The 12,252-nt window shown below is 36.1% G+C and overlaps 1 protein-coding gene across 1 annotated transcript in view; it reads left to right on the forward strand.

The window, feature by feature from the left end:
• Positions 1 to 1,028: 1,028 nt before the first annotated feature.
• The window catches only part of LOC145687664 (uncharacterized), a 65,436-nt gene continuing 54,212 nt past the window's right edge, over positions 1,029 to 12,252 (forward strand). Inside the window, exon 1 of the mRNA XM_081761125.1 lies at positions 1,029 to 1,140. The gene's annotated coding sequence lies outside the window, so the exon portion shown is untranslated. The remainder of the gene's footprint in view (positions 1,141 to 12,252) is intronic.

The raw sequence follows: 12,252 nt of genomic DNA on the forward strand, positions 1-12,252 counted from the left end.
GGAACTTAGAAATCTGTTATACAATGAGTCACAGATAAAATTACTGACCTTCTGGTAATTCTTGCATGTGTATTGTGTTGGCTTCCTACATCTCCTAATGGTCAGTGTTATTTTATACCCGAGAGTATCTTAAGCACTAAGTTGCAAGGCTTGAAAAAAGTGTAAAATGATCTAGAGCGAACCACTCCTTAACTGGACTCCTAAATAATTAAGTTAACACCCAAGGGAGTAGGCATGGTCTGCTTATTCCCACCCTGACCTAGGCTATTGTCTACCTTCACTAATAAGTAAATTTAAAACCAATTGCTCTGTCGTGGAGCGCGTGCCCTTGACCAGCCTTTCTGTCTGCTGGAAGTTGTAAAGAAAAAAAGAAAGTTGTTGTGTTGTTATTATTAAAAGTGATTATGAACATTGAACTTGCTTAAAATGATCATTTATGTTTATAAACGGAAAATTCAGGACATGCTCCCGTTTAGCGCAATTGGAAAACTAGACGCCACTTTCGCAGAATGTCCACTTAATAAGACAATTTCTAATCCGAGTTTTCTTTTCTTCCGTACGTTTTCGTCTCATCTCTTCAGAAAGAGGAAATTTTTTTGTCACGATGCATTTATATCTTCATCATTAGATCAATAGATGTTTTGTGATGCCTCATCTTGTTTTATGGAAATAAGTGAACCAGTTTCATTTGTGCTACTCGCTTTTTTTTACACGCTTCCACAATATAGACTTGACTTAAATATGCTAATAACAATTTTCTTAATTGTTTGTAAACTATTCCTCCATTTTGAGAACACGACCTCGGCGGCGTGAATCAATTGTTCTTGTTCGTCTGTGCAAGAGAAGTTGGCTTGACACACGCCTCATTAGCTCCTTCACTTTGAAACCTTTTAACTGTCAGCCACAGATCAACGGTACAGCAAGTACAAAAGACTGGCAGCACGTTACTAGAGGAACCAATCAGAGAAGACACGCGAGACAGATAAAGCTTCTTGCATATAGAGATCACCTTGAATTCAGGTTGAGAGCTTCTTCATTGTCAGTGATTGTTGTGGAGTGGATATTTACCAGTGAGGACCAACGCATTACCCAAGTTCGTCCAGCAACCTGTTGATGTCTGAACGAAACGTGACCGATCAGGTACGTCTTCATCATCCAAACGCATGGTTTCTTACTGCCGGTAGTGACGCGCCCAAAACAAATATTGACACTTCATTACGATGATTTTTTTTTTCGGAAAATACGAATCTTGTGTGTTCGCAGCTCGAGATTACACATCTTCCCTCCTGCATTAGTTCTTCAATCTAAAGAATTAAGTGTGGTCAGTGAAGTGCGTTAAAGATTCTTCCGGAGTTAATTGGAAAGAATTCCGTTAAAGAAAAGGGAAAAGCTAAGTTATATTTCACAACTTTGAAGTTGTAAGTGATTATCACAAAGTTTGCTCATTAATTTATGGTTAGCCTGTAAATTCGTCTTGTAATTGTTATTTTTCAAAATCAACTTCCGGATAAGGCAACTTCGAGTCTGACTGGATTTATTTTTTTAAAACGAATTTTCTCTAAGTTAACGAGGCGAATATATTACCATGGTATCTTTAACCAAGTATTGGACCGCGGTGGCTCAGTGGTAGAGCGTTCGCATCTGGTGCTTGGGGTCCCGGGTTCAATCCCGGCCCCGGCCAAGTGAACTTTGTGGTGGACAAACACCGTGTGCGTGGGGTTTCTCGGGGTTCTCCCACTTTCTTCACTCCACCATTTCATTCATTTCTCATCATCACCGTCTCCTTTAGCCTAACCGGCATAACCGTGGGACGTAAAAATCAAAGATTTCATTTTTTTAAACCAAGTTCCCTCATTTTATTTCATGATGAAATTGTTATGTAAAAAAGAATCAAACAGCATTCTTTTTGCTATGTATTGTTAAATCTTAGGGGTCATACGGATTCCCCAGAAGAACATCCAATTGAGATTTTGCAGTCATTTCGTTTCAATTCTAGCAGGCGAATACTGAGATTATACCTTTAATTGTGCACTCTTTTGAATTTTCCATCCAACTTTCTGGTATAAATATGTAATGTTAGTTCATTAAATAGTTCGTTAAAAAATCGACAAAATTTATGCATATTTGTAATCAAGAATTTCATATTAGATACTTTCTATCAATTTATTGATTGTCGGAACTTAATAGTGAATCTAGTTAACAGTCAGAGAATACGCCCACAGAATAATTTCTATGAAACTCAACGCGCTATGTAAGCATATTTTGAGTGATTTATCATGATCAAAATAGTTGTCGTCTCTTATTAGTGTCAAGGATGTATGAGGCGTGGACCTACAGAGTAAGGTGAAATTCAAAGCACCGTAATGCGTTCAATGTTCTTCCCCCTTCGAAATCAAACTCGGGATCCCCCACAGTAAAAGCGTGTGCACTACCCATTAGATCAGCTGGTAGGACTGTCAAATTACTTGTTAGCAACAATTAAAAGTAAATATAATATATCGATCTACAAAATCTGTCATTTCTTATTATCGTGAGGTAATCAACTACAATAAATTTTGATTCATCGTGTATTAATCTTCTAAAATGAAAGTTTAAAAGGCCCTGATTTATATATTACTATTAAAATTATGCTTCCTCATGGATTATCGTTACCTGTGTTTTTAAGATGATAATTAATAAATAAGAAATAGAAAAACTCATATATAATAGAAAGCAATACATCTCCAATAATATTATTTCACGGTTGTCATGTAATATTTATTTATTAATATCTTATCACGTAAAACTCCGATAACATTTGACATCGGAAAGACAATTATTAATAATAATATAATATAATACGCATAATATAACATGGAATGTGATTTTCACAAGAAAGGCGTCGAAGGTCTATATCTGAGGATGTCATCCTACTATTTGTCTGGTAGAACTGTGAGAAATTGCCCTGTAGAAACACAATGAAATTGGCCAGACATGGATTTGGATCCAATGCCTTTTATAAACTTACTCCCTATTCTGCCTGTGAGGACGTAAGTTGGGTATCCTGCTCTCGGATTCCAGTTCCAGTGAGTTGCAGTTTTCATTAATGAGGTATATGTGCCCATGGGATTTAATAAGAAGTAAACAAATAAGTTTAAAATACTTCTAACAATCTCAAACACACAAAAAAGGTTATACTTTTAATGAAATTTATTAAATCTAATTTCAGTGCGGTGTAACTTCAAAAGTCATTCGAAATTATTTTAGTAAATTTAACCTTACCTACTCTAATAATAATAATAATAATAATAATAATAATAATAATAATAATAATAATAATAATAATAATAATAATAATAATAATAATAATAATGAAATCTTTCAGTTTAACGTCCTACAATTATGCCCTTTAGGTATCTGTGGAATGAGAATGTGGAAGAAAGCGGGAGTATCCCGAGAAAACCCACTGACTGTTCTCCACCACAAACTTATTTGGTCGGGTATCGAACCAGGGACCCCAAACAGAAGAGGATTAATAATAATAATAATAATAATAATAATAATAATAATAATAATAATAATAATAATAATAATAATAATACAATGTAATATTAGACAAGTTTGGCAACTTTGTTCTGATTATTTTTCTTTAAAATCCCGGACATATTACTATATTATAAAAAGCTGCCCGCACATATTTCCCCAAAAAAAAGAGAACAAGTTCGGGAAGAAAAGAGGATATTTTCTAATCCTGTATATGAGACGTGGACCTACAGATTATGCTGGAACCGGAACCACCCTAATGCTTTGACATTTCAAGGTTCTCATACAAGGAATCGCACCCGGGATCCTGTGTATCAAAAGTGCGCGCGCTAGCCACGACATCAGCGGATAGTGCTGTCGTCAGTCAAGAAAGGTTGTAAAGCAATGCTGTAAGCGAAAGAAGAAATAACCATATTAATGAAAGTGAATGGTGAATTGATGTGGCAAAAATGTAGGAAGAAAACGATGAACTCCGAGAAAACTCATCACAAATTCAACTCTATTGTTCGTTACTTAAAAATCCATACTGAAAATTTCTCCAATCAAATCTACACTATAAAGTTGCTATACCATTCGTCAAGCAACATTAGTTTAATTGGATGTAATGGGAGAATTGATTTCAGCCTTGTAACTAAGTGATATGCAAACTGCAACACACTGAATTGTGGCGGGTTGTATAAATCACTATTTAAATTCTGTTACAACAAGAACAAACTGGCGTTAGACCCGACAAAAAGCTACAAATCCGACCGTATGGTCCACGTTCAACTGAGTGATGTTTGGTCAGAGCATTGGGTCTAAGTGTGAATATTTTTGGCATTCTAGGCAGCCATTTACTACATTTTAATTCTGGTTTCATCGCAATTTGATTCACGATACTGATCCACATTGTGCTTCATTTGTGGAGTTAACTCGGTACTTCGCGCACTAATGTAAATCGTGTTTGCGATTGAACTACATTAATTGTTGGTTCTTTACTTTCATTGATATAGTTAAAGAAAGAAAGAAAGAAAAATCAAACTTCATAAATGTATTACAGGAACGAAGTTACAAAGAGACCGAAAGCTCTGCCACTGGTTTTAGGTGCCCAGTAGACTCAAAGAGAATAGAGCAAAACAGGGGTATATGAAAACAATATAAAAGCATTCGACTATTTAAAAATTATAATTTAATTGCTCATGTACTCTATTATTTAAAAAAATATAAAATCAAGTAGCAAATGCCCCTACATGTTGAAAACAATATTTTGCGTTCTTCCATCTGCAGATTTTATACAGAATTTGTCTGAACTCAAAGTCTTCCACGAAATTTGATAGCCTTGTATCGTTACCCAGCCCCACCGTTATTTCCATTATCGATCAAACAAAAAGCGCTTAAACACGTGTTCCATTATTTTAAATGAAAGTTCAAATGCCAAATTTAATGACTTTAACCTTGATGGATTCCGAGATATGAATATTTTGTTATTACAAATACTTGACTCGATTTTGTAAGTTCACTTTAGCTTTGTTATTGGACATATTAACACAAAACTTTGCAGACGTTTTAAAAAAACGAGAAGTTTTTTGTGACATATTACGAGTTCTCTTTATATGCACCCTACCAATTCTGTAAATATGAAGTCTATAATCTAGTTCTTCCCACACTCGGTAGAGCATGTCCCTACCAATCTGTTGGGAAGCACTGTTGATGCGAGCGTACGAAGCATAAACACTGTATCTTTCACAAAACCTCACACAATAAGATCACATGATTTAGGTCCGGAGAGAGTGTAGGCCATAACAGGAATTACTTATCATCACCTCCACCACGATCGTGTTTTCAATTGCTGTAGGCCGATCACTTGATTTCCCTTTCCAGGGGCATCCTGAAGCTGTAAACTGTGCATACCTTCGCCAAATGGACTTGACACTTGATTGATCTTTCATCAAGTTTGTTCGGAATTATCATTGCACTGCTGGGACAGATTGATGACTGATATGAATGAAACTAGAGCAAAACTAGTGATGGGCAGTGGGAATATTCCCGGTGGAAAGGAATTTTAAAAATGGGAATATTTCCGGGTTTTTCCCTGCCCTATAATTTCCAGGGAAGGAATTCATTTCCATTTCTTTACTTTATCTTCCAAATTATAAGAAATATATGACTGATTACTTTATTTTAATATATTATGACTTACTTCTAGGTTTTAAAGAATTTGGAGGTTAAACAACTTAAATTTTTTTGACTGTACTGTATATAACTAATAATAATATTTTTTAGGTTCAATTTCCATTTGCACTAAAAAGTAGAGTAATTGTTTAATATTGTGGGCCCAAAACTAGCAAAAAGTAGGATGATTTATGGAAGAAATGAGTTGATAGTGGTGTTCAGGTAGTCAAGAAAGTATCGAACACAATTTTTTAGGGCAGTAGAGAATTTGTACAAACCGTAAAGTTAAGTGGGAGTGATTTATGTGAGAAAAGAAAGTGAATTATTGGTAACGAAGATAGAAAACAATGTGCCCTGCGGGACTCTAACCCGCCTTCATTCGCTAACGCTCTCTCTGCAATGTTGTCTGAATTTAATGTTGGTAACGTAGTTTTACGTATGAAACCATAAAACAACCGCATCGGAAAAGAATATCGCAAAAATGTAGGTGCAAAAGCTGGCCCCTCAATGCTAAACAGTAGCCAAAATTAGCAAAGTACTAAATTGTTTATAACATTTAGAAATTTAATATGTTTTTAATATCAGTAGTAGAGTCAAGTTTAGAAAAGACACTTACATGCAAACTTAAACGTTTTAGCGGTTTAAAAGTATGTGAACTTACTATACCATTTTTGAAACATATTTACTTTCATAGGACATATTGTAAATAAATATCTATTTATGGGTACTCTCTAAATATAATAGAATATTAATAAAATAACATAAAATCGGTCAGAATATACATTTTAAAAGACTCCTCAAGGAACAACAGTAATAACATACTGAAAAACGAATTTATGTTTGAAATCATAATATAGTAATAGAATGCAATTTTCTTTGTGATTGTACATAAATTCCCGGAAAATTCCCATTTTTGGGAATCTTCCCGGGAATATTCCCAGGGAATATTCCCGAAAAATATCTTCCCGGAAATTTACCCATCACTAAGCACAACATAAACTTTCTCTGCGCTTGTCACCATTTTGAATAAATGCTCACCGTTGGGCTGTCTTGGAAGAAATCAGAAGCAAACCTGTAACGCGCACACACAAAACATTTAGAGTTTTTCAACACGTCTGCAATTTTTTTATGATAATTTTTTCAATAATAAAGCTACAATGAATTTATGAAGTCGTGTCAATTACTTGCAATAACCAGGTGGATATTGGTAACCTTTATCCCTTTTTTCACCTCTTTTTTTTCCCTTCTAGGATAAATATGAGAAACGCTGAAATACGTATTTAGTTATTTTAAATAAGAAGTATAAATAAAAAAATGAACGCATTAATGTGGTTCGGATTCCATATTAAACTGTAGGTTCACAACTCACGTAGCCTGAGTGCTGAAAAGGCACAATAAACTTAGATAAACGAATAAACAATAATACACAAAGGAAGTGTACTCGTTGTGACCAATCTGTTTCGGTGACCGAAGAGGAACTTTGCCCTTAGAAAGCATTATTTGCTTCATCTTCGTACTCGTAAAAAAAAAAAAAAAAAAAAAAAAAAGCGCCTCGTGGCTGACTATTAAGGATTTTCTCATATATTATTCTTAGATATCGATTTGTTGGTTTAGAGGTTCCAGATTTTAAACATGTGGATACATGCTAATGTATTATTAAATTTCATCAATCTTGAAATTAGCAATAGCGGTGTTCAGAAATTAAAATTAAAATATGATTTTTTTTTTCAAAATCAATATCTTTGAAAACCAAACCAATACGTTCAGACCGAGGTGATTACAAGACTCATGTGTTATTTCATCGTTGATCATTACTATAAAATGAGACACTTACCACCAGGGACGTACGCAGGGGGTTGGTTCTGGGGGTCCGGATCCGGTCACCGGACTCGATTCTTAATCAGAGTACTTACCTTGATCAGAAACGGTACGGTCACGAATTATACGTTCCGTCTCATATAGCCTGGTCCTGAAAAGAGGCGTTACACTCCAATCAACCAAACGAATGAGTTTCTTATGTTTTAGAAGGTGTGATCAAAAAGTACGGTGAATGCAGTTGCACAGTGCCATCTATCGACGTTGCATCCATTTCAACCAGTAAACCCGGTAGCCTAAACCATTGGTATAGTCAGTGTCGAGTTTGAACGAGTTGTGACATGTTAGTTGGCTTCCAGAGGCAGAAGAGTGAGGACGTGTTAAGAGTGTCTGTCGCGCGTCCAAATTAACTTTTGTTCTACCCCCCCCCCCAATCAAAAACAATGAGTGATGTGCTGACGAAATATCAAAATCAGTATATGGTGATGAAGTGGTGACACTGAAGACTGTTTACAAGTGGTATGAGCGGTTCAAAAGTGGCAAGGAGTCACTTGAAAACGAGCAACGATCGAAACGTTCTTCGACGTCAAAAACAGATGAAAACGTGCAAAAAAAAAATGGAACAAATGATTTGTTCAATAGCCGAATGACTATTTGAGAGTTTTCCGAGGAAGTAAACATCTCGTATTGAGTTCGTGAAAAGCATTTTAACTGGCGATTAAATGGGTAAATGGCTTCCGTCTTCACCACAAAAACGCGCCGTGCCAAACCTTGCTTTCAATCCGCGATTTTTTTGGCCGAAAAATATTCATGTCTGTCCACATACACCTTACTCACCAGATTTAGCACCATGCGACTTTTGGCTCTTCCCAAAAGTTAAAACCATGCTTAAAGGAAAACGTTTTGACACCATTCCCGACGTTGAGAAAGCCACGACAGAACGCTGAACGCCCTTTCAAAAGAAACTTTCCAGAAATCCTTCCAGACATGGATTCAACATTGGGATAAGTGCATTGCTAGCCAAGAACAGTATTTTGAAGGAGATTAAATCAAATTCCATGTAAACTTATTAGTTCGTTTCTAATAAAATTATTCAGCATATTTTTTGATCACACCTCGTAGTTCGCGCATTTAGTCCACAAAAGCAAAAACAGGAGAAAAGGAACATCTTATATGCTACACAAAAGAAGTGTGGAACGAAAAAATAAGATCTTTAGTTTATGCTACTTTTAGCACACGGTATACTAAATTTCTGTCGAAATGTTATTTGGAACTGCTCCATCAGAAATCCAACCCATAAATTCAAAAGCGAGAAGCTTAATTATATGGCCATTCGTGAGCAACATATCCAAATATCATTATTATCAGAAGTAAGCCCTTAACATTGAGAGGTCACTACCGTAAATAGAGAAGCAATCATACGTCACGGTCGTCGACCATGTTCTTCGTTCCGATGTTGCAATTATCCGTTTTAATTGCGTGAATTGCTGTGTCTTGTTCCCTCTCTTCTTTTCCTTCTCCTGTATTGTCTATTACCCTCTTTACAATACACTTTCTTCTCATGCAATGTTTTAGGCAGTTCCTTTATTAACGGTTAACTGGTTAATATGCAACCAAGTACGTTATTAGGATCACGCAAGTGTGTCTTAAATGTTCTGTTAGTGCGTACGCATGTCCGTTACTCTACACGATAACTCTTAAACGAAAGCGATTTTTAGGATATTTTTTCTTGCAATAATCAGTTAGAGCGATTATCTTGGCCGGGTTCCTTGTTGGAGTTCCGCTAACATCTTTATGAGTAATGGTGACCTTGACGGTTGCTTTCCGTATTACATGTTCCATGAATTGAACCGCGTGATTCCTTTTACTGTCTTTAGTAGAATTTATTAAATTTGTTGCAGATTTGTTTGATAATCCAGTGCAAATGGCGTTCAGCTGTATCTGGAATTGGAAGGTAGGGTGATTCAGTGGTCGAGAGGTTACCTCTGGTGTGTTACGGGTCCATGATTCGATCGCTAGCCCTGTAAGTTTGTGGTGGACAACATCGGGTTCGTAAGTTCTCTCAGGATACTACTGAATCCTCCCACTTTCTCATTCCACCAATTTTTCCATCATAATCCGTTTGCCTTAATCATCCGTTTCCCTTAGTCTAATAGGCATAAACGTTGGGACGTTAAACTGAAATATTTCATTTTAGTTTTGCATGTGAAATTACGTTGGTAAATGAATATTTGTGTACTTGTGTTATTATATTTACACTTGAACAAGTAGGTTCAACGTAAGCGAGAAAAATTCGTCCTTCATTAATTATAGCAACACTTTATTTTCAACATGCAATGCAATAAAGACTAATTAATATAGGCAGTTTTTATACACGTAAAAGTTTGCTACTTCTCACCTAGAGATATATTCTGGTGGATAATCTTCAGAATGAATTTGAAGTTGGCTTCAATATGATATGTTTCCCGCATCACTTGGTTCGTTTCTTTACCTTGCGTGTGTTATATAAATATATCCTAATTGATTCATTGAATGACTGTCAAACAATAAAGATTGCAGATGTGCACTGAGCAGGTGAAAAGCTACTGTAATCAAGCCGAGTTTGGTCGTTGATCGCGTTTTAGTAAACTTTTCTGCGATGATTTGACTAATTAAGTCCAAATAACTTTAATGGCCAATAACTGCTAAACGAAAGGTTTATACACCTTAATACTTCATAAGCATACTAAGGTCATGCGTCTTGGTCAAGACTGGATGTGTAACATGAGTTTCATCGATTGCTTATTATATATACTGTACATCCTTCTTGTAATTAATTTTACAAAAGTCAAAGGAAGGACGAAAAAGTCTATTCGAAAATCATGTCGTATTTCAAGATGAAAGTTCTTTATGAGGAGCCATTTCCCGCACCCTTTGTATCCATCAAGAATTAGTTTGGTTTAAGTTTTTTTTTTTCATCTTTGTGCAATACCGAGATTATGAAATGGCTCCAAACTACGACTATGGCTTGAATTCGGTGGATTGTCAGTTGTTAGTTTACAGTTCGGACTCCCTTTCAGCTCAGAGGCTATATGAGATATTTACATACAGCTTATCGTGTAATCCGAACCGCATGAACCCCCACTGAGAATCGAACCCGGATCACCGGTACCAAAGGCGCGTACACTAACCATTTAGCCATGATTAAGCTCTTTTAAATCCGGTGGAATTGGTGAGTACCAGTGGCGGATTTAGCCCGGGGCCGGGGGGCTAGCCTCCTCCTAGTTTTTGGGTGACAAAAATAATTTTCTCCATTATTCATGTATTTTAAGAAGTTTACAGAAAACTCATGATATAACTATCAAAGTCTGGGTTCTGGCTGCCCCTCCCCTCGGTTTTTGCCTTATAGACCCACCTCTGGTGAGTACACAGACCATGATACAAAAATAAAATGCAATGAAACATTTTAGTTAAACGTTCCACGATTATGCCTGTTAGACTAAGGGAGACTATGATTAAGGCAAGTGAATGATGATGGGGGAATCGATAGAATGATAATGTGGAAGGAAACGTGAGTACTCCGACAAAATCTCCGATTATCTTCTTCATAAACTTACTTGGCCAGGGATGGAACTAGGAACCTCACACCCCGGAGGTAAACGCTCTACCACTGAGCCACCATACCACCACTATGATACAAGTTTAATTCTCACTGTAATAGGCCCTTCCCCACCGCACTATCTCTCCTCCAAAAGAATTTGATTGCAACGCCACTGCAAATGCATCAGCTTCAAAGAATTGGAATAATTAGAATTAAAACATTATTGAATGATTAATTTTATTGGCCTACCGTACGCATTTAACTTTACCTTTATATTTCCCCTTTCATTTTTAACGTAAGTAAACTGGAAAAGAGCAAATAATTTGAGAATGACATAAGTTTTGAAATAATCCGCCGAAAACGCCTAGCAAGAAACATATTCGCACGGGTAAGTCAATAAGACTGAAGATAAACAAGAGTGAATAGGATTGAAACGTTACCTCTTTGATAGACTAGACTTCAACTTAGCAATAAATGTGTTTGTCTGACTGAATTCATAACTGTACTTACCAGCACAAACTGGTAGGTTTGCAATCATAATAAGGTAGAAAATACTACTACAACCGCTTATTTGCGAAAGTAACAAGAGGAAGTATATACTCTTATTGCAAATGTAGAATATCAGAAAGTATTTGCAATTTAACTATGTTTGTTCGTGATTTTTATTGCGGCTCTTTCTGCAAATGTTTCGCAATAGCACGAAAATAATGAGGACGAAAATTTCATAGTAACTAAGTACGATTGACTCCATAGTCGTATTGGAAAGTACTTGAAATGTAACAATATGTGGTAGGTTCTTTGACAATTTTGGTTGTGGCTCTATTCGTAGTATTTTATAGGGCAAAATTGCTATTCCCAGAAACTAAATTAATGTTGGATTGAATGGATGAGAATGAAATAAGGTAAATATTGAACATACACAGCTTCATGAAGGTAGTAAATGCTATTTCAGCACTACTTCCTTAACGAGTCCTGTAAACCTTATACAACTTGTGTGTCAAGGCAGAGTTATATGTGAAGATGTTCATGGTGGCCCAATGGCTTTTCTGTATGCAGATCTTCTAGTCGTGGTCGTTGTTTACCAACCGAGAATTCCTTCCAGTTTGGTCACCGGTTTGACATGACAACTAAGGAATAAGTCCATTATGAGAGCAGTTTCAATAACATATTAGCATTTTGGTGTT

Source organism: Thermobia domestica, chromosome 6 (assembly GCF_964235325.1).
Source record: "Thermobia domestica chromosome 6, izTheDome1.hap1.1, whole genome shotgun sequence".
Classification (NCBI taxonomy): Eukaryota; Metazoa; Arthropoda; class Insecta; order Zygentoma; family Lepismatidae; genus Thermobia; species Thermobia domestica.